This window comes from Trachypithecus francoisi, unplaced genomic scaffold (assembly GCF_009764315.1).
Source record: "Trachypithecus francoisi isolate TF-2019V2 unplaced genomic scaffold, Tfra_2.0 Lachesis_group13, whole genome shotgun sequence".
Lineage (NCBI taxonomy): Eukaryota > Metazoa > Chordata > Mammalia > Primates > Cercopithecidae > Trachypithecus > Trachypithecus francoisi.
The window spans coordinates 116644132-116668117 of record NW_022681458.1 but is presented as its reverse complement, the minus strand read 5'-3'; the positions used below and the strand labels follow the sequence as shown (position 1 = coordinate 116668117).

The 23986-nt window shown below is 49.9% G+C and overlaps 1 long non-coding RNA gene across 2 annotated transcripts in view; it reads right to left on the bottom strand.

Moving 5' to 3' along the window:
* The window catches only part of LOC117095269, a 247749-nt gene that overhangs the window by 55920 nt on the left and 167843 nt on the right, over positions 1–23986 (bottom strand). The window lies entirely within an intron of this gene.

Below are 23986 nucleotides of genomic sequence, written 5' to 3'. Positions count from 1 at the left end.
GAACCATGTGAATAGCTACTTCTCAATTAAAAGTAGGAAAAGACTCCAAAAGCTGCCCTCAAGGAACATCCTTCCCACGAGAAGTTTCTGCATCGGGCCTTTCAGGCACAGGCAAGGCCCCCGGGCCCAACTCCCTCATCCCTGAGTCATAAAGCAGCAAAGACGGTGGGAAATAAAGCAAGTGAAGGAGTCGGTCCCGCACAAAACGGGCTCCAGAAGCCACAGCCACTCTCCCAGTGTGGGAGCCAAGTCCAGAGACCTGGAAACACCAGGGTTCCCAGGGAGGAGGGCAGAACAATGCCATTTCCCCTGAGTTTAGGGAGACAGCACCCCACGTCCTCTGGCCTTAATAGAAGAGAGACTTCACATAAATGATTTCAATGAATCCACCACACACAGAAAGTGGGCTAAGGGCTAACACACCCATTTAAATGCCCGGCAAAAACACATTAAATGAACACACAGATAAGCGAGGTTCTCCTGTTATCCACGAAATATTCAGAAACAAATCCAGCAAGCAATCTCTTTGCAATCAAAAGACCAATTCGGAGGTGCAGATTAAAAATCAAGATACAACTGAACCCTTAATACACCAAGAACCAAGTTCCACGGAAGTGTAATCACATCACCACCTCCCAGCTGAAGGAAGCAGCACTAGCCACTCACTGACCAACTGTTCACTCGTGGGTCAGTGAACAAAAGGCGATGCTGTCCAGGACAACGATGAGATGTTAACCTGAAAAGCGCAAAATCGCAGAGGCTGGAGAAACCTTCCAGGTAACCCGACCCCCTCAGTGGACAGAGGACCCCTGTGGGGCCACAGAGCCCAGAGCTCCAATGTGTTCGGGGCAAGCACTCAACTGCAACCCTGATGATGTCCGAACGCCTTCTGCCCCTCTGTGTCTCTGCCCCACTAACAGGGAATCCGTGAATGTTAAGGAAATGTAATGCATTTCACAACACGTTTAGATTTTTAGCAAATTAAAGATAAACAGTGAGAAACTTTGGGAATTAACCAAAATACAGTTCACTGAATGCCCAAACTCAAAGCTAGTCTCCAAGAGGTGATAAACTGTGTGTGGTGGTTAATGCTGTAAATCCCAGCAGTTGGGGAGGCTGAGGCAGGAAAATCACTTGAGCCTGGAAGGTTGGTGCTGCAGTGAGCTGTCATTGCACTACTGCACCCAGCCTGAGAAACAGAGTGAGACTGTCAAAAACAAACAAAAAAACAAAAAAAATTAAACAAGTTCAAATGAATTCGCCCATACCCTTTACATTTTCATTTGGGTAGATGGGGTGATCTAGTTCCTTTTTCCCTTGCAATACATGAATAATCTAATAATTAAATATAATCTAACCTTTCAATGGGAAAATTTAATTATTTTCCCATTTTATTATTCCCTATCTCAGGGAAAAAGTTAAAATTATTCCCTATTTCAGGGAAAAAGCTAAAAATCATTTTCAACCTTCCTTCCACAAAACAGTATACTCAGTCATCTCCATCTGCTTTATCATGTGGAATTCAACTTCACGTGTCTACAGTACAGTTTTTGTTAAATAGCGTTTATGTAGATAGGCAAGTCTATGTAGAAGCAGCAGAAGACACGTTTTAACAGAAAAGGGAGAAGATACCACTGTGTGAATCATCCAGAAATTCTGTCCTCATCTTGTCCACACACACAGAAAACACCAAGCACGTGCCTAGTGTCCAACAGGAGCACAGAAAAGACAGGGATCCCTCCAGTTGTTTAATGACCAGCCCCACTGGTCACCGCCACATAACAAAATCCGCACGGCAACTTCAGCACGTTTCATTCACGATTCCACGGAAATCATCTGAAGAACTTAGAGATGTTTTGCCCACACTTAAACATCCAAGTGGGACTCCTAGAAATAAAACACATTATGGGTTCACTTAACTTTTCCAAATTTTTACTTGGAGAAACCTATGAAGTTCTTGTCAGTCACATCCTTAAGTTTTTCAATAATTTTTAAATGCAAAGGTTGGGCAAGACTTGTAAAAAGGTACACACATACGGCCCGGCGCGGTGGCTCACGCCTATAATCCCAGCACTTTGGGAGGCTGAGGCGGGCGGATCAAGAGGTCAGGAGATCGAGACCATCCTAACACCTAACATGGTGAAACCCCGTCTCTACTCAAATTACGAACAATTAGCCAAGCATAGTGGTGAGCGCCTGTAGTCCCAGCTACTCGGGAGGCTGAGGCTGGAGAATGGCATGAACCCAGGAGGCGGAGCGTGTAGTGAGCTGAGATTGCAGAACCACACTCCAGCCTGGGTGACAGAGTGAAACTGTCTCCAAAAAAAAAAGAGGAGGTACACACGTACATGCCACGTTCTTCTCCCAAACAGATGGGCCCTTTTTAAAGATTCCAGATGTAAATGTGGTTGTCACTCTGCTTTTCAGAAGATGGGCTGTGTTTTAAGCATGAACACACTTTCCTCTATGCACCAAGGATGCACCATGGAGGACCGTGCTGCTGCCACCTCCCCAGTCTCTGCTCAGGGTGGGGCAATGAGAGCTCCTCTGTCTCCCGGGTACACCGTCAAAAGGCCAGGTGCTCAGAAGGGGGCTTCCAGGACTTGCTGTAGGCATTCGTTAGCAGGGCAGGCAGTGCCTCGTGCTGGTGGGCATCCAGCAGTAAGGGGGTCTTGCACTTCACTCCCTGGACCCAGCCCCATACAGAGGGGAAAGAGACACCTGTATCGTAACTCATGTGTATTTATAGACACACAGAGACACTGCAGTGCAAGGTGCAGAACTAGAATGAACCATGGAAATAAGAGGGAAGACATTTGGTTACGACTGGCAGAGCCACCTCAAGCCTCAGCACTTCCTGCCAGAGCCCTCACTGACCAGACTCCTCAGGGGTCACTGCCACTGCCTTGCCCAGCTCATGACAGGGCAGACAGTGACAGAGCCTCAGAACAACCTCCCACTCCTTCCTCACCAGCCCAGGGGACGAGCTGCTCATGAGTGTCCCAAAGCCTGACTGTGGGAACACAGAGGTGACTGAGCAGAAAGGGGGACAACCACAATCGCCACGGGTGTGCGGATATTGCGGGGCACCCCAGCAGCCCTTTCCACCTTAAAGAGGACGGCCACGGGTGTGAGGATGCTCCCGCGTGACCCAGCCGTCCTTTCCACCTTAAAGGGGAATGGTCACGGGTGTGCGGATATTCCCAGGTGCCCCAGAGCCCTTTTCACCTTAAGGAGATTTTCACAGTCTCATATCAGTCTCCAAACCATTCAGTGAGGTTGGAGGAGTATCACTGTGGACCAACACTGATTGGCACCAAGTAAGGGCAGTTTTATAACCACGTCTCAACCCTGAGACAATCAGGTCTTGGCCATCTGGTCAAAGCTTTTTCTGGAACAAAGTTGGATAATGAAGCTGAACTTCAGTTTTCCAAAGCTTGTTACAGAAACCACATCTTCCTAGGTGGGGCTCCGTGCTGTCAGGTGCACACATCAGTAGCCAGCCTTGCCAAGACTCACGGCACCTTACACGTTCGCCTGAGAAGGCTGCTCAGTCATTGAGGGCTCTGACGAGCTCTGAAATGAATTTGCCACTTCGGCCTACACTCTACTCCCTTGTTTGCTTAAAGAAACCCAAAAGGCAGAATTTGTTTTGGCCAATCGCCTGCTGACCCAACTGCAGAGGTTTTAATTCCAGTGCTCTCATTGCATCATAGAAAGCAAAGTCATACAGATCAACTCATTAGTACCACTCCAAAGGTTTAGTAAATCTCCAGATAATCAGGCAAACATTTTAAGAAGCTACATTAAAGTTTACAATACTCAAAATTTAAAACTACATCCATGCTTCAAAAACCACCATTCCCATTTTAGATGGCCAAATGCATATGAGAAAGAAAGCAACGTGCTGAGCGCATTTTTTTTTTTTTTTTTTTGTAATCTTATGGAGAATCTACCACTTTACAAATGGCTCTAGTTCCTGGCTCCAGATGGGTGTGGTGGGTTGTCTCACTCCATTTCAACTCCACCTGAAGCTGGGACACTAGAAATCCATTCCCAGACTCCAGGGAACCAGAATTCCCACTTCTGGAAACAGGCTGGAATGCAGACCTGTAGCAGAGAATTCTTTCCTGCCCACCCCAACCGTCCTCTGTGCAAGGCGACGGTGAAAGACAAGTCCACCCCCCTAGGCGCAACTGCACCACGAAGAACCATTTCAAGGTGGGAGGTGATCGATCAGTGGGAACAGGCAGTTGAGCTAATCACTTATAAGGCAGAGAAGGGGGGTTTGAAGGCCTGTGTCTGGCCTTGTCCTCAGTAAATGGTCATCGCCCAGTCAGCCTAAGCCACATGGGAAGGGGCTTCTTGCAGTAAAAGTGGGGGCACAGTTGTGGGGAGGGGGAACGTCTTAACCATCACTGTTTTACAGGATCACAGGGCTCAGGCAATGTTCAGTATTGTCACACACCAAGGTTGTTACCGTCTGAAGAAAACTACAGTCCTAAGGTGTCAGTTCTCAAAGCCCTTACGTTCCTCCTGGGAATGGGCATATTAAAGAAAAAAGATAAATGTTTGACTTCGGGGGTTTGCCTACGACTTGGATAAGCATGATTTTCTTCTGGCCAAGCAGGGAGCAGTTGGACCAGACTGGAGGGAAGGAAGAACAAATTTCCACTCTGACCTCAGTTGGGCACCAGAGTCTTCCCTGTCAGAATGTGGGTGTGGTGCTTCCCACACACCAGCCTCTGACGAAACTCAGCCCAAGGGTGTGGGAAAAGGCTATCTACTTCTGAAAAATCTATAAAGTGCAGACACATCAAAAGCTTCAGAAGACTGTAAAGGGCCAAGGAGACCACTACACCCTTGGAGTTGACAGAAAATGGTCAGCATCACACGTGCCTGAGGTCCAGGGTCAGCTCCCAGCTGCCGTGATGCCGTGAGCACAGCCCTGGCTTCCCCTCTGATGCAGAGAAGCTGGTCACTCTGCCGGCAGCACTCAGAGCTCAGAACATTCTAGATGAAAGCAACGGGTTCCTTTTAAAATGGGGAACCGGGGCAGCACAACTGAAGCTCTATGACTGCCTCAACTACTGAGTTTCGGGGTAGCATTAGGAAATCGTGAGAATCCAAATCTCAATTTCATACAGATTCCAGATTCATTGCAGGTTCCAGAATTTCCTGAAACATTCTTCCAATGTATCACTCAGGATTCCCTTGCCAAAGCTAATCAAGTCTACATTCCTTACGGAAAAGCCACCGTAAGCACCACCACAAATAAAATCAACGGACGCCCGCCCTTTGCACCAAACATAGAAACTGTTACTCACACAAGACTGTGCTGGAGGCAGCTCTCAGCTGACGCCGAGTCCGTGACTTCATTATCCCCATTTTGGATCCAGTGTGAGGATTGCCAGCAAACCAGGGCCCCAGTGTGAAGCAGAGAACAGATCCTCTGACGCCTGCCTGAACATTTCCTTTCCACCTCTGTCTTGGATATTGAACACCCTCAGAGCTACGGAGTCACCCACATTTGCAGGTCATTTATCCGGCCACCAGGATAACACAATTATGCGATAAAAATGCCTTCTGGGCTTTGTCATACTCAACAAGGAAGCTCAGAAGGCCAGGTAAGCGCAAGAAAGGGGGAAGCGTCCTCCAAACAGACAAAAACCAAGGAAAACCGTGCAGAGGCTGGAGAGAGAGCAGAAACACAGCCCGCTGTAGCCTTTCAGGTCCTGCTGGCCGCAGCCCTGCGTTAGGTGGCACCATTTCCACGGATGCATCCTGCTGGGCCCATTTGAAAGGTCCCGCTGGCGAGAAACTCACCCCCACTTCCAGCTCCTGCAAGACCCGCTGCAGCCCCACTCCACCCCGGGGGCCGATTGTGCAAGTCTTCCTGGAGCGACCCCTCAGAGCCTGCTCAGTGTCTGAGACTGGGAAGCACCAACGATCCAGAAAGGCACAATCCCGTTCTCCTTGTGCTGCTTTCTGGGTTCCAAGTGGTCTTAAAAACGAGTCCTGCATAAACCCCGGGCTGGGGAGTCAGCCAAGGCCCAGCAGCACCCAGCTCATGCGCTCCACTCACTCCACAGAGGACCACAGAGGCCCCAGCACACTCTGTCCGCGGGACAAGACATCAGAAACAGCCACAGTTCAGGGTTCTGCCACCCGCCCCGCTGCGGTAACTACCTGCTGTGATCTGAATTCTCATTGGTTGGAAAGGTGATCCCACAGCTCCGCTGCCTTCATGACCTGCTGGGATCTGAAATTGCATTGCTTGGAAAGGGGATCTCACTGCTCAAGCACTCCCTGCTGCCTCCTTGCAAACAACATAAAAAATCCGAAACCCCTCTTAAACAACGTTTACTATAACCTCAAAACAAAACCAAGGAAGATACACACGCACATCTGACACCTGGTGGACGTCAGTGACCGATGCCACGGCTTCCGTGTGGCGTGTGAAGCAGGAGGCCTGTCACGGTGACTCAGGCTGGGGTCTGAATAGGGGTCTTCCAAGCAACTAGGCAACCAGGACGCACACCCCAAAACCCAAGTCCCCGCACTCATGTACCTGGAAGAAATGCTGCGTGGCCATCGACACCAGTTGTGAACCAAGACCGATCTGTGTCCTGTGGCCCTCACAACGTCCGTACACGTCTGGGCCCAGCACAGGCCCACACGGCACCCTGCTCGCCTCCAGTGGGGCTCTCTCCTCCCAAGGGGGATGGCCCTGAAGTCCGTTGAGATTTCCAAAGCTCTACAAAGTCGTCCTTCCTCCTGCTTGTTCAGAAGGCCTGAAACCCTGAAGACACCAGTGAGAATTGACCTAGCCTCTTAAGGCAGCTCAAACACCTAAACACAGGAACGCTGGAACTCTGTTCTCGAGAGCAGCCGATAACACCCTGGGCTAAGCAGAAGGCACAGATGTCACATCCAGAAGCCAGTGGCACTCACGTTTGCATTCCAGGAGCCACCCATGTGAGTCCCTCCAAGGCTTCCAAGACCCACTTGATAGTTTTCATCGTATCTCTATAACATCAGAGACATTATATCTCACGGTATCTATGAGATCATCTCTACTTTTATGAGCACATATGCTCCCTGACTTACTGTGGGATGAAACTGTTCCAATAAACCCAGCGTAAGCTGAAAATATCCTAAATAGAAAGTGCATTTGACATAATAGTTTCAACTTACAACGGGTTTATCCAGAGGCAGCCCACCTTGGGCCAAACAATGCACTGAGTGTGACTAGTTCACACAATCACAACGTTGAAAAAAAATCACAAATGTAACCATCGTGAGCCAGGGACCATCTGTATTGGGGGGCTCCTGTCTTCAGAGACAACAGAAACCTCTTCTTAGACAAGAATCACAATTTATAATCCTCAAAATGTTAAACTTAGTTTAACAATCTAGAGGTTCAAACAAAGCCAAAGTAGGCCCACAAGGCCGTTTGTGCCATTCACTAAGACACACGACTCTGTAATAACCCTCACCACAGCCCCTCAGGGTGGGTCCCAGAGGCGGCTGAGGCTTGTGGCTACGGACACTAACGAAACCAAAATCAGAGTACGCAGGTGCAGTCAAGTCATATGACTCCTCCACTAGCATATGCACAAAGGTTCATCAGCAAATCTGATCTTTGCTTTACCTCCCTCCCAAGACCTAAAAAGGAGTCCACCACACACACACACACACACACACACCCCGCACTTCAAAAACATATTTAGTACTTGCATTCAATTCTGGGCATTTGGAATAGACTTAATGGGTGATTAAATCTCTCCTCCAACCCATTGCTTAGTCTTCTTAGAGGATGAAGGATTTTGCATCACACAAGTCAACATATAAAAGATCTTGTATAGAAACAGACTTTCAAGTGGTCCTCACTATAGTCATTCCACTCATATACAAAGGACCCAACACACAGCACAGTGTATATTAGAAGAATGATTAACTTGTTCCCCTCAAAATCCTAATATCTACACAGAAAAAATACCCTATACACATTGTATCATTCTTTACCAGTATAGTCATACAAAAGAGTATCACAAAAGCAAAAGAACACATTTGGTTTCACTCACAGTTCTAGATTTAATATAAAATTGCTAAAACCACCAAGACAAACATGACTATGAAATATTTAACGATCTTCACCTAAATTCAAGTCACCATTCAACCACCAATACCTCTGCTCTCCTTACGGGAACTTTCCAAAGTCAATTCTAGAATTAACAGGACACATTTTTCTGGTGATAGAAATTAGGAAGGAATTGGTTGAAGGCGGTTCCTTGGCTGTCAAACTTTTTCTCAATCATATTTTATAAAATAAAAGCATCAAACAGATCTTTACATTAACTTACAATCTATCAAGCAATACGGGAGCAAGCTTTAAATATTAGCCACATTCTGTCAGGGCTGACTAACATTAAATCAGCATCAGTCTCATGCCTTGCAGGATCCACAGATCATCTTCTCAAAACCACTTAACATTTCATAATTAACTGAATTAAAGAAGTCATCTCCTTGATCTTTGACATGAAGGGGTAATTTTCCCCCAAATAGTACCTCTTTCCTTCACATGATGTAATCTGTGGTTAGAGTATTTAACAGGATTTCTTTCCTTCTTAGAAAATAAAATATACACCTTTCCAGTATGAAAAACTCTAACTGATAATGCTATAGCTTAACGAGGTCAAAAGCATTTTTTTTTTAAAGTTAAAAAAAGAACCTAACTGCATCTTTGGACCTTATGTGAGGTAGTGTCCAGGGTCACTGGGACCCCTGCTTGGCCAGTGGAGCTGGGTACCAATTAAAGACAGAAACCCAAGCTTTCACTCAAAGCCCCTTCCCAGCTGTTCATCCTAGTGGAAGAAGCCATGGATACAAACAAATGCGGCATTCTACGGAGGGCTTTGGGGATAGGCTGCTTGAGAACATCAAACTGGCTCACGTCCCCCGAGTATAAAGCCAGTAACTGCTCTCAACTTCCATCCACAGCAGCCAAGGTCTGGAATCACCTGAGTGCCCGTCAACAGGGGATGAAGGGAACGTGGCCCGAACATACACAGGAGCAATACTCCACCACACAGCGGAGAGCCCTGTCATCCGCGGCAGCATGGATGGAGCTGGAGGACATTACGTGAAGCAAACGAGCCAAGCAAGGAAATGGCGCGTGTTCTCACTCATAAGCAGGAGCTGAGAGTAGATCTCATGGAGGCCAAGAGTAGGCGGTCAACAGGGCCCAGCAGAGCCCACTCAGAAGCAGGATGGGCAGACGCTGGTGACGGGCACAAACACACAGCCTAATGGGAACATGAGACCTACTATTATTAAATCAGCAGGGGGATGGCAGTGGGTCATCTACTGTGTATTTCAAAACAGCTAGGAGAGAATAACTTGAACATAACCAGCACAAGGGAAGGAAATTATTTAAAGTGAAAGACATCCCAAGTACACAGATTTCATCAATATAGGGGTGAATCAAGGTATCACACGCACTCTGAAAATAGGTACATATATTATGTATCAACAAAAACAAAAACCAATGACAGAACCATTTGCGAAGCACGTGCAGAAGCAATGGGAAGGCTGACATGGTGTGGCTGTGTGTCCCCACCCAAATCTCATGCTGAACTCTAACCCTGTGTTGGAGGTGGGCCCTGGTGGGAGGTGAGTGACTCATGGGGGTGGTTCTTAATGGTTTAGCACAATCCCCCAAGTGCTGTCCTCATGATAGTTCTCCTGAGAGCTGGTTGTTTGGAGGTGCATGCCACCTTCCCCTTCACTCTCTCTCCCCTTTCAGCCATGTGAAGACATGCCGGCCTCCCCTTCACCTTCCACTCTGTAAGTTTCCCAAGATGTAGAAGCTTCTACAACCCACAGAACTGTATGCCAATTAAACCTTTTTTGCCTTATTACCCAGCCTCAGATAGTTCTTTATAGCAGTGGAAGAACAGTACAGTCCTCAGGACCAGCAATGTTTTCCTTCTACCCAGCGGCCAACAAGGTCCCACACCCTAGCTGGTTTCCAAAGCTTTGCCAGAATGCTGAGGCTGTTTTGGGGATACTAACTTTCTTTGTCAGAGAAACCCCACCTCTGAAACAGCCTCCACCAGGGGCCTCCTTCAGCAGCAGAAAAGCTGAGTGATCCTTGCACTTCCCTTCTTCTGAACAAGTAAACATCTTGTTTTTCCATCTTCCCAGCTCCTTGAAAAAAATATCTTATGCTTTCTATTTTCCTAACACACACACATGGAAGAGAAGTGCCGTGAGGGCAGGGGCTCTTGTTTTCCCGGATCTGAGCCTGGCCCTCAAACACTAGCCGAATACTAACATGATATCCAGAGGCAGAAATGCAAATCTCCACATGACTTCAAATACCTTAAGGATCTAACAGGCCAAGTGGCCCATGTAACTATGGTGTGCTGGGCCATTCAACTGGTGTCCAAATCCCTGTCCAAGTGAGCTCTTTAATTTCGAGACTTTTCAGACAGCTGTTTTGTTGTTCTGTTTGTTTTTATAAAGGGATATGTTACAGTTATAATCAAGAATATCCCAGGCCGAGTGTCGTGGTTCGTGCCTGTAATCCCAGCACTTTGGGAGGCCAAGGTGAGCGAATCACCTGAGGTCAGGAGTTCAAGACCAGCCTGGCCAATATGTTGAAACCCGGTCTCTACTAATACAAAAATGAACCAGCCATGATGGCAGGCAATTATAATCCCAGCTACTCAGGAGGCTGAGGCAGGAGAATGGCGTGAACCAAGAGGTGAGGCTGCAGTGAGCCAAGATCACACCACTGCATTCCAGCATGGGCAACACAGCAAGACTGTCTCAAAAAAATAAAAATAAACCAATACTCCCAGTTAGTTCTTCACCAATGTCAGATACATTAGTTTAAAGAAAAATATGAAAGCATGTTTTTAATTTTCAGTGTTGAATTTAACCATATCTTTTAAGAAGATATGAAGATAGAAGTTCCCCAAGGATCGGGGGAGAAAAAAGCAGTTAAGAAAATCTTAAAACCTCAGGAGAAAAACGAGTATGGGGTAAGACCTCAAGGCAAAACTTTTTCTTTGCACTTTGATTTCAAAAGAACAGAGATGCCCAAAATATGAACTCTCCCATCTGCATTTTATATTCCTCCGTGTCCTTTGAAAGGCTGGAGATGGGATCCCAGGTTCCAAAGTGCCTGGCCGTGGCTCAGATCAGGTGGCATCTTTCACAGCCGTGTACTCCCCTCACTGTGCCTAGAGAGCTCTGTGGCCCAATCTACACAAAAAGGTGCTAATTTGCTCACGTTCATCACTTTGAGCAGAGTCTCAAGAAATGAGACAAATATTGACACTCCATAGAAGCAAGTACTCTCTTCTGAAAAGTCAAGTGTCAGGTTCCCATGAGCCAGGCAGCTTGCTTACAGAAAGCACTGGCTGACTTGCTGGTTTAATGTTCAATGCATTTACAATGTTAAGTGATCAAACCCCCCTCCCAGTGGGTGTGCGCGTTGAGCTGGCTGCAGTAGTGATGCAGACCACGTTCTTGCCTTTGGTTTTGCTTCAAGCAGAGCACCCCACACTCAGGAAGAGGCCAAAGGACGGGATCCAGGTCTAGGACAGATCTAAGGAGAGCTGCAGGCTGACTGCCTCATCTGCAAATAGTCTCTCATTTCAGAGGAAATCACTGAACAGAGTTCATAACACGTGAATGTTAAAAATTCGTATTTCATCCCATTAGAACTTTTGAACCTCCGCCTCCCACCTAGAGAACGTCAGCTCAAGCCGATCACAGAGCAGGGCAATTTTCTATAAATCATGTGCACGCCTGCATCTGAGCTGAGATGTGAATGTCTGGAATGTGCCTGCCAGGCCCAGGAGAAACTGCAGCAAGTGTGGGGACACAAGCCGCTAAGGAATCTGATTTGGAGGGAACTGGAGGCAACTAAAACTAGTTCCACTGGTTTCTCTTGGTAAGGTTTGACCAGGCAAACTGTTATCACTGTTGCTAATTCATGGTCATTGGGATGGGGACTTAACAGTAAGTAATTAGAGCAATTACAGAATTTGCTCCTCAATTACAATGGCACAGATTCCTGAGAATGGAAGAACTGTTGCCCAGGAATAGAGTTCAAGAGGTCCTCCCCACGCTCCGGGACACATGACATTTCCACGCACCCGTGCTTTGGTCCCTGGCCACCACCATCCTCATCTCGGCCATCTGATGGCATCAGTCCCCAAAGCTGGAAACACCTGACCTCTTGTCACCCTCCCATCTCCCCTGCCTTCCTCCAGTCCGGGATATTCAGGGATGCCCACATACAAAACCAGGGTTATCCCAAACCAGTGCCTGCATTCAAAGTCCTCCACGGCAGCACAATCACCAATGGCCAATACTCCCAGAACCTTCCACCTCAAAACGGGAGCACATCTGGATTCAAGTTGACAATGTTGCATTCTCTTTGCCATGTACACATGGAGGCATGTCAGGTTCCACCTAAAGGTATCAGGTTCCACGCTGGCCAGGAGCCCAAACCTAGTCACTCTGCATGATCTCAATTCACCATCCACAGAGAAGCCTGCAGTTTTCCTCTGGTGCACAGTGTGGATAATGGATGCATTTCCCCTGAAGACTCGGAGACAGGAGCCTGGCCGAGGAGGCCAGTCACCCCACCCCTGCAAGGCCCGGACGTGCCCCTCTGCTGTCTGCACACAGTACCCAAGTCTAGCAGTGCTGGCTCTGTGGTGGGATCCAGCTGGGCCTGCAGAGGACCCGGGGCACAGGAACCGTGCAGCCTGGCGGCAGCCAGAGGCCTAAGGGATCCCCACGAGGCTCTCCAGCCTAGGTGCCCTCACCACAGGCAGAGCCATGCAAGAGAGTTGCCTGCTGAACTGGAAACGCTTCAATCTGCTCAGCCAACACAGAAAGACAACAGCCACCTACAGCTACTGAGCCCCGAAACGTGGCCACTGGGCCTGAAGGGCTGAATCTGGAACTTCATCTGTGAAGTTCTTTTCAAATGTGTTTAGCTATGTCATCAAATCTTTATTCTAATTAAATTTAAAGGAGCCTCTGGCTATGGGCTCCCTTGTCGGGCATCACAGCTCCAGGGAGTAAGAATGCGAGGGAGAGGCCCAGAGCCTCTCTGCATTCTCCATGCTAATTCAACAAGTCATCATAAGGAAAGGCACTCCAGCAGGAGAGGTGTGCACGGGAAGAACTGGGTTGGCCCTGACAAGCATGACCCCCATGACATCACAGCTGCCTCAGCCAACAGGCAAAAGACAATGATGCCCACCTGGAGAGGCCACCGGGTGTGATGATGCACCCCCAAGCCCTGGTCCCACAGCAGCCAGAGACCTCCCGCTGCTCGTCCCGGGTGAAACAGGCAGAGCTACCCGAGCCCTCAAAAGCAGGAAGAATTAAGGAGGCGATTCCCATGACACACGTGACACTCCTTGGAGACAGACACAGGCTTCGCTGTGAAAGTGCAGAGGACGGTGCAGTCCCTAGGCGGGCTGCTTCTTCCAACGATCGGGAAGAAACCAGATCCATTTACCTGTGGGAGAATCATTTGTACCGTGATGAGACAGAAGATGGCTGATGTTATCAAATCATCAAGCACCTCATGGCTGCTTCTCCAAGGAAGGCCTGGAAACTTGCAGCCACCCGTGTAGGGGCCGCAGTGTTTACAATGGAGATACGGGTGACTGAGGTCTGGTTTCCTCAGGGAAGCTAACTTTGAACTTTCACCACTGAGGAATCGGTCATTTACAGTCACTCGCCCTCAATGCAGAAGAGGGCTCAAGACACTGCACCAGACTTCAACACTCCGGGTTAGGGTCAGGGTCAAATTCACAAGTTTTACAAAATATATTTACTTGGGATGCCAGAAGAGATGTAGCTTCACACCACCACCCCCCCACACACGGTTTGCTTAGCCCCTTCACCAGTGGATCTCACCAACAGCTGACACATCCACGCCTCATCCATGGCAGCACAGAAAACCACTTGGAAGACAGCCACTCCCACCAAGCTTCCTGACTTTGGTGTTTAAAATCTGCATCATTTAAAATCTACATCTCATACGTGAGATTACACTCCTCCGAACAACGACATTGCCACTGTCATTTCACCCGAAAGGGTCAATTAGATTATCAAGCAGCCATTTGTAATCTGGACTGCAATCTGATACGAAATTTAAAACTAATTTAAGTTGCGGTAATATCTATTTACATTATAGATAAGGCATGAATGAAAACCTTAATCTGTTCTTAGGACCAACTTTGTAAACAAACCAATTATTCAAGCAATGATTGTCTTCAGTTAGATGCAAATTACTTTGCTCATAAAAGATTTTCCAGTAGGAATTTTTAAATCCATGGTCTGTCTTCTCTGAGCCTGTCTCTGCACCTTCCCCTGAGTGCACAGCAGGACTTCCCAGGGCATCCCATCAGCAGGCCCACTGAAGAGAATAAGCCCACAGCCCCCAGCCCAGGAATCAAGTCCGAGCCCCAGCAGCCCCTCGTCCAGCCGGGGCTTCCCCACCGGCACAGCACCCAGAGGTCTTCCAGGTTTAATGCCACGTGTGCGTGGAAAGTAGAGTGCTGGAAGGAACACAGTAGACATTCAACAATGCAAATTCCCCCCTGGAACAGCTCAGCAACCCTCTGTACTTTCCCCAAAGTACCCATGCCAGGCAGGCGTAGAGTCTAATGGGGGTGCCTAGGAATCAGCATTTAACACGATTCTGATGAATCAAAAAGTTTCAGAGGTCGGTCAGCAAGAGGCTGCCGTGGCCTCCACTCATTTCAGGCTCTGAAGAGACACAGATTCAGGTAACAGGTCAGACAGGACAGGACAAGGATGGGGAGGTGCAGGGCAAATTCCATGGACCACCAACCAAACCGCCATCCCCACTGAAACTCCGTGATTTAAGGAGAGGCAAAGCCAGGGAGAAAAGATGCCCGCACCACACGAGGGACTGAGATTTCACCTAAAGCACGCAGCATGTGGCTGAGGGCCAAGGTTGGGCAAGCCAGGAGCACAGAACGGGGTTCACAGGCCCAGAGGTGCCCCCCACACCCAGACCCCGTGCAGACCTCCCAAGCTCTGCCTCTGTGTGCTGCCTGGTTTACTTCCTCTCCCCCCTTCTACTGTGTTGGTTTCTCAGCCGCCACCCACCACCACACACTCCTCTCTACAAGCTTAGTGGACTGAAAAGAGCGGAAGCGGGTAAGGTCTGGGCTCTGGGGCCAACGTCCTGCCTGAGACATTAGTTCCAACCCACCTAGCTGGGATGTGAGCCCCGGAGATTTCTCAAATGTGAGATGGGAAGGTGACTGAACCCACTCACCAGGACGGCTGTGCAGACTGAGATTACATATAGCCAGACTTCGGCGTCCACCACACTGGGGACCCCAGTCGTGTTGCCCCTGATGAGAATCCCTCTATGCCCCGTCTGCTACCAGAGCCAACTCCCAGCAGTAGCTGTGGAGGATGCATCCTCTATTCCCACTCCACTCACCTCCCATGGCTCCACGCAGTGACCTGCCACCAGCAAATCTGGCCCCACTGGATAACCGACCACCAGCCCCCCCTCACTTTGGGGCGACTTCCACTTGCGGTTCCGAAGCAGACCGAGAAACCGCCCTCAAGGGCAGTCACCTGTTCCTTATTGTATGTAATGACCTGCCACGCAGGACCACCAGCAAATCCAGCTCCACCATCCAGGCTCCTGTGGATAACCGAACCCCCACCCCCCACCTTGGAGCGTCTTCCACTTGCGGTTCTGAAGGGGGCTGAGAAACCGCTCTCAAGGGCACTCATCTGTTTCTTATTGCACGTAATGACCTGCCAAGCAGGGCCACCAGCAAACCCGGCTCCACCGTCCAGGTTCTGGTGGGTAACTGCCCCCCCTCCCCCGCTTCCTCCTGGGAGGAAGGTGTCTGGGAGGCTCAGAAACTGCTCTCCAAGGACACTCATCTGTTCCTTATTGCACTAATACCTCATTTGCAGAAATCCACTTGGACTTCCAGCACTGCAGGTGTGACAATTTAGCAATCCTGCTTGCAAGTTCCACGAGCTTGAGGTCACGTCCACCTCACCAGCATCCCAGAGACCCAGCACTGTCCCACTGTGTTTAAAATTCCAAAATACTCCTTCAAAATGCTACTGGCATTTGGTTTGCACATAAAATGCTAAAAACCTTCAAGTGAAACAAGTATCTTCAACAGTTTGATACAAGGACATGTGAGTTACACAACTGCCAAGTTGTAAAGCCTCATGCATTTATAACATTTTATGTATGGTCAAATGGTTCATTCATATAAATTACGAGAATCTCTAAGAAACAGGTTTTTTCTGGCATTAGATGACCAAAGGAAAACTGGGTTCTGGCTGACTTTCAGGCCTGTAGAGGCAGACATATCTGCTGACACAACCAAGCTCCTTCCCACTGACGTGACCTCATCCCAGGCCCCTCACCCGGATGCCCGCAGGCCCCTGGAGGAGCAAGCTGACCTGCCCACATTTCTCAAATGCACAGCTGTTGCTCACACTGCAGATGGAGCTCAAGGCACGAGCAGGCCACCACGCTAAAAATACCAGGCAGCGTCCACGCCAGGTGACGGTGGTTTTCACTCCATCCCAAAGCCCCATGTATGAGTTGACAGCCATGATTACCACATGGATTTTGAGACCCTCAAGACATACTTTACTTTTATACAACAAAGTTAAAAGACTATCACTCAGATCTAGGCTCTGAAACTGTGGAATAATTATTTGGGAACAGAGCCTCTGCCAGATCAGGATAAGCACTTGGGACAACACCCCGTGACCTCGGTCCACACAAACCCATCCAGACCCGAGGCCTCCCGCACTGTCATTTCTGTGGATTTCTGTAAACGAGGTATTAGTGCAATAAGGAACAGATGAGTGCCCTTGGAGGGCAGTTTCTGAGCCTCCCAACCACACGGCCACATTCAGGCTGAAGCCCCGCCACCTCCAGAAACACCGTCCCGTGCCGAGGTGTGCCTGGCTTCTCCCTTTTTCCAAAACTTAACAAAACCTGAAAGGACAGGTCTGTGTAGAAAAACACAAACTACTTGCGATGTCTCTTCCAGTTCAGACTGTAGGAAGCTCGTTTCGGCCCTCACCGTGTTCTGACTGTGGCTTGGTTCCCATAAGAAATAAAGTCAGAATTCTAGTCCCTGTCTCTTGGGCGGTGTGGCAGGCACACATACCTTCAGTTACATGAGGAAAGGCGTGGTCAGCCCCCTTCCTTCAGTAAAACTGCAGTTCCCAGAACCCCGATGCCATCCCCCTCACGCCACTGTGAACACCTGGACAGAGCACATTTCAATGCGTGCACCTTCGTGGGCTAGTTTTCTATTTCTCCACTAAATCACCCCAAATTTAGCGCCCTAAACACTGACTTCTTTTCTCACATTTCTGGAAGCTGGAGTCCAAAATAGGTCCCACCATCTAACGTTGAAGTGTCGGCAGGGTTGGCTCTGGGGAAGCGACTGTCTCCTTGCTTCTCACGACCTCTACAGGCTTCCGCATCCCCTGGTCCATATGGCACCTACTGTCTTCAGGACCCACAGCGGCTCTGACGGCCCCTCAACTGGAAGACGCAGAAATGTCAGGAGCCTGGGCTCTAGTGCTAGGGCCAAGCCTCCCCCACCTCCCAGCTCCTCACACACTCCCGTGTGAGCTAATAGAGATTCCACTTTAACTAGTGTCACCTGTGTAAGGGGTCAGTGCCCAGCTGTGAACTGGTTAAGCTCGCCCACACAAACCCCAAGAATAAACTCACAGGCCATGGACCACTCCACAAGCAATAAGTGACCACCTGCTCAGGGACCTCCAGGCCCCAGCAGAGCCCTCCGGTACCTCCTTGTGAGCTCAGACTGGCGGCAGGGGTCTGCAGCGCCAGAGGGCCCTGCATAAAAAAGACAGCTCCCATGTCAGGAGGCACCCGCCCGTGGTTGGGTTACCAGTACTTTAAGTAGCCCAGCTGGCCGCACTAAGCACATCACCACCGTGACGCCCAATCAGACTCAGCTGCTGGCACAGTCCTGGCATCGGCCCCCAAGAACATTCTGGATCACAATTCAGAGTAGTGCTTGAGATCAGGGCCACACGTGGCTGAATGTATTTACAGGAGGACGCCACAGCTGGACTGATGCCACAGCTGGATCTGGCTGAACTGAGAGCATTTCCCACTGTACTTTCTTACAACACCATTTTATTTGTGCTTTATTAAACTTTTATGGCTTTTTTCTGCTAATCTACTTTATGAGAGTGTTTCTTGTTCTTATGACTGCAGTGATACTTCAAGCTACAACTATCAATGTGTAAAATTAGTTTGGAAGGCGCCTTATCATTAAACATTTCACAAGCAAGCAGTCAGAGGCACCTAACCCGGAGGCCTGTTTTCTTCTCTGAGCCAAACCTACCTTGGACTCAAAGAAAACGGCACACGGAGAGAAGCTGGATCTCTAGTGCCCATTCCTAAGGAGCCTCCTGGGGAGCAGATATGGAGGGAGAAGCCCTGGGTTATGGCACTATTGTACTAAAGAAAAGTCTGTTTGGGTAATGTAAGCACCAGACTTAAGAGATTAAGCAAACCATGAAAAGAAACCACTAACCACAGCTTCTCCAAACCAGAACTAAACTCCCTTTAGTTTGAATTGGAAAAGCAGAAGTGATGATCAGGATACAAAAAAAAAAAAAAAAAAAAAAAAAGACAAAGTATTTGAACACAGGAGAATAATCAAGGGCCACTGTCTCTTCCTGTGTCAGTGGGAGCCTCGCATCTAAGCTGGATTTAGAAGGTTGCTACTTTGGACTGAAAGGTATCTCCAACCCTAGTTTGTAAGCAAGTGGAGCAGAATGCTTCAATTATTTCAACGTTTAGTGGTGACACTCTGCAACTCTCACAACCATTTTAATTGGTGTGAATTTTAAAGTGACTCAATCTGTTGGCTGGAGTATCTAACAGCTTAACCACGGGGTCACGTTGGAAAATTTTTCCAATTGCTTTTGTTTTTCCTACTGAAAATGCATTTGAACGTTCTTGTGGTTTGCAGTTGGCTGGTTCTGATGTTTGGTCCTGAGGAGGCCCAAGTACTCGTAGAGGAAGAATCTGAAACCTCAAGCCACTCGAGTGCTGTCTGGGGAGATGGAGACCCCAACCCGAGGGCCACTGACGGACTCAGCATGGGCGCAGGGCCGCCCGACGCAACGGGCCACGTATTTGCCGCTTACAGAACAACATAAGCACACACCCCCAGATGTGCACACACGCTCTGTACACATCTGTCCCTGCCAACGCCAGCATACACCGCCAAGGTATGCACACACGCTCTGTACACACTCATCCCTTCCTGCCAATATGAGCACACATTCCCAGGGGTGCACACAGGCTCTGCACATACTCATGTCTGTCCCTGCAGCCTGAGTCAAACAGTCACAGAGAGGCAGAGGAGGAGGAAGAAAGACACGATGGGTACTGAGGTCCTGGGCCGGTTCCACTTCCTACCTCGGGAGAGACCCCTCATGTGATCCTGCCATCACTCACCCTTCCGCCTCCATCCTCCATCCTCTCACAGGGATCAGGAGGATGCCCACTGCACAGAGCTGTGATGAGCATGAACAGAAGATGGCAGGAGCCCACGCCAAGGTGCTGAGCACAGGGCCTACGGAGTGCTTCTTTCTGCTGTGGCTGACATCGTCAAACAAGAGGCTGACACAGCTTCTGCAGAGAATGTCACTCGCTGAGAAACTGAAACGTGTGACCTAGGAGCCTGTGAAGGTCTAAGAACAAACCAACAAACCAAACGGTTTTGTTTGTTTTTCAAACACAGTAGCCTGTTTTGTCTTTTTTTTCAGGCTCTACCTTGGGTATTATTTAGTTTAATTTCAAATTAAGTCCAATAAATACACAAAATCACAGGACTGAGCATGGAGCATTGTTTCACTTCATGTCCTCCAGCCTTTAGGACACATTAAGAAAAGACATGATTCCAGGATTCCCATTAGAAAGGCTGCCCTGAGGCACCTGCTGGGGCAGCCAAATTGTAGCACTTGATGCTGCCCCCAAGCTGCTTGGATGAAGCAGAAGATTCCGGAGGTCCCTTCTCTTCTGCCCATCACCCAGAAGAGAAGGTGGGGGGAGAAAGGTGAGAGAGGACAGGAAGAAGTAGGGGGGAGGGAGGGAGAGAGGAGGAGAGAGGGAGGGAGACAAGAGGGGGGAGAGAGGGAGACAGGAGGGGGGAGGGAGTGAGAGACGAGGGGGGAGAGGGGAGAGAGAAGGGGGGAGAGAGGGAGAGAGGAAGGGGGAGGGAGGGATAGGGGGAGGGAGGGAGGAGGGGCATGTTCCATCCACCAAGGCAGCTGCACTGCAGAGAGAATGGAGGTGTGTTGCCTCTCAGGACAGCAAGTTCAAGCTGTTTATAATTGTTAGCGTAAACAGTGACCAGCTGAGGACAGGGCTGCAATTGGAGATGACAACGTTTTATTTTCATAGTTGATATTGGGGACCTGGACCTAAAGCACCGTGCCTTGCCCTTTTGCCAAATGGGCCAATGCCTCTCTATACTTGAGTCTATTTGACGAAATACCCGATATTGACTAGGAATTATGATGTGTAGGATACCCCTTACCACAGTAACATCAAACTCATGTTCTAAATGCAATTTGCTCAGGGACTGGCTTCTAACTCTGGGTGGGAATGTTAAGCTCAGTCCAGTTCAATTCAATAAGCATTTATCAAGAAACTCCTAGACCAAGAGCTGTGTTAGACACTGGGCATGGGGTGATGGGGATACGAAGATGTGGAATTAGAACTCATGAAGCTCAAATGCTCTCATTTAATTCCCTAATGCAATTACCTAGCTTCAACTTGATGGCTGTAATGTCTAAATTCACTTTTTCTTTATTCCAGTTCTACATAACAAAGCATAAATAATCACAGAGGAATGATTCTGTGTTGGACTATTCAGTGGACAGAGAAAACATTCTGACTGGCGTGAGACACTGTCTCTGTTCCCAGGGAGTCCGTGAGGTGGATGCACAGAGTACACGTGTGAAGATTCAGGAGCACGAGCGCCAGGTGATGGGAGGGGCACGGAGGCAGCACCAGAGAGATGCCTGCCGAGAGGCCGCCGCAGCCAGGCTGGCCGGGAAGGTCACGGGAGTGGGTGCAGGCATCTCCTCCAGCCGCACGTGGTTTTCATGAGGACGCGTGCAGGGAAGGGGATGCCACCGAAATGCTGTGGCGCTGAGGGGAGGAGGGGAGGGACACAGGGCCGAGGGCTGGCCACCACCCCTTGCGTCCCTGCCCCTACAAACGCTGCCAAAATCAGCCCCAACGGGGAGAAATGAGGTGGCTGAAAGAGGTACACAGACTCGGCTTCCGTGGAATTCACAGATTCCAGTCATTAAAAATCCCTTCTGAGTTTTCATCTCGAAAACTTTGCAAATGTACTTAGGGACAACAGGCAGAAGATGAAGCCAACACAGTTGGGCTCAAACCGCCGCCCTTCTTCTCTCTGCATCCAGGACCCTCCCTGGGCCCCTGAGTGCGAGAACCCGGAGCTACACAGCCCAAGGGCGTGGCCCCTGACGAGAGGAGGGAGCAGCACGTGGATGGCCGGATCTGTGCTATGTCAGTCCCAGGACCCCAAGCAGAGAAGGCCTGGGGCTCCCAGCTGAAGTTTTGCTGTCTCCTCTGTCACCAAAGTCGAGAAGGACTGAGTGGGACCAACGCTGCCCCTGGAGGCTCCTCAGTGGCTGCCGACGTGGCCCTCAGGCTGCGGGTGAGACCTTCTAGGGGAGCCCAGACAGCGGTGAGAATCACAGCCACGAGTGCTCCAGTTGCCCCAAAACTCCAGCATAGCCTGAGGAAGGCAGCGCCCGCTCAGATCCCCGTGCAGGCTTGTGTGGCACACTTGTGAGGCACACGGCACCAGAACATGGCACTTGAAGTGGCTTTGTGGGGTGTAGGAACACGAAGTGGGGTCTGGAGTGGCTCAGAAGTCACTCCCCACCAGACTGCGGGACCCGGCGGCCCCTGGACGTGGCTGGAGTCTCTCCAGGGCGGGCTCCAAAGTCCCAAGGATGAGGTGAGCGTCGGTCTTGCTCTGAGGAAGGCCCCTGACAAGTATCCTGAACATGCAGGCACACAGCTGGCTGACTCATTTGAAGGGACCTGCTGGGCCACGAGCCAGGGTTGGCTACAGAGAACTCGACTAACACACGAACCCTGCCCAGGCGCCCACCTGGGGCGCCCACGAGGAAAGTAGGGAAGACGGAGGTGTCCACGGGGCTGGGAGAATCCTGGGAGAAGCCACATTGGGGACCGGCAGGGACGGGGGGCTGGGCCCCACAAGCAAACAAGGGAGGCACTCGGTGCCCTGTAGACCCCTCTGCACCCACAGCTGCAGGCCTGGCTGGCAACACGACCTTGTCTGCAGGGGCCCAGGAGCACGTGTGTTTGGCAGGAGCTGACTCCTGGAGCCGCACTACCGGTACCGTCATTTTAGAGGCAGGTACCTGATACCAGCTATGACAATCAACCATGCCACCCTGTATTACAGCCGTGTCCTCAGCGGGTCACTCTTTATGTTGACAATTACAAAGAGTTTGAACTCGCTGTCCCAAGAGGCAACAAGCCCTTCATTATCACGGCTGCAAGCCTCTGTGCAGCCCTCCACCCACGCCGTTTCCTGTCGGGGCAACATGAAGTCCCATGAGGGTGACTCAGAGCCAGCCCAGTAGCTTCAGTGCAGGAAAAATCACAGAAACTCAAACACATCCTAAACATGGGCAGTTGGTACGAGCAGATGCCTAAATTCAGCCTGTTCGGAGGCTTTCTGGGCTAGCACAGCTCTGATCACAGGCTTGCGCTTTCTGCTCCCCATGAAGGGCGGCGAGGAGGCCGGGCTCTGCCATTCTGCAGGCTCTCCTATATGGAACCTGCCCTGTGGCCTCGGTGGCCTGTGCCAGACTGCGTGACCGTCGCCCGCAGTGAACACTCGACACAGCGCAGCAGGCTTGGGGAAGAACAGAAAGTGACCTCTAAGCCCGCAGAAGACGCTAAGCCACGCACGGCCTCACGCGCACTGCGTGTCAATCGCCTCCGAAGCAGGAACGAGCTCTTAATAGTTCCAGTAAATGCAAAGGCCGCCCTGGAAAATGGCGTGAACCTTTCTGACAACTCACAGGTGGGGAGCCACTGCCTGAGACACAAAGGTAAAGAATTCACCTGAAACTGCATATTATAAAACTTATTTTTAAATGATGGCGCTTCATTGAAAAGACTCCCAAAGAATACTGCATTAGAAAGTGACAGAGTGAAACTGTGAGGCTGACCACAGCAGTCCCTGGAAATTTCACCAAATGTTGTGTCAAAACTGGGAAACAGAAGAACCGCACCTGATGAAACATTCGATTCATCACTCGCGTCCTCCCCACATACGAAGCTATGTAAAAAGTGTTCCCAGAAGGTCAAGTGAGCAGGAGGGCTGTGAACACACAAAGAGAGAGCCATTTCGTCCACGGACCACAACAAAAGAAACAATAACGAGGACCAACGACACGCTGGAGTCCAGGGCTCTGGGCGCAGCTGGGATGGGGACACTCAGGGTCCCACAGTCCAGATGGGAAACCAGGGTGGAAGCACCAGGGAGCCTGTCCCAGGGTGCAGAGCTAGTGAACGGAGGTTCATACAGGGACAATCCCAGCTGCCAGGCTCTGGGGCTCCTCGGGACAGAATCCTGTTGACTTCACTCTGGGGTGCGAGAGGCGGCAGCATCCCCCAAAGGCACCTGGAGAAGTGGTGTTACCCTCCACCCCCTGTCCCCGGCGTTACCCTCCATCCCCTATGCCCGGCGTTACCCTCCGTCCCCCTGTCCCTGGCGTGACCCTCCGTCCCCCTGTCCCTGGTGTTACCCTCCGTCCCCCTGTCCCTGGTGTTACCCTC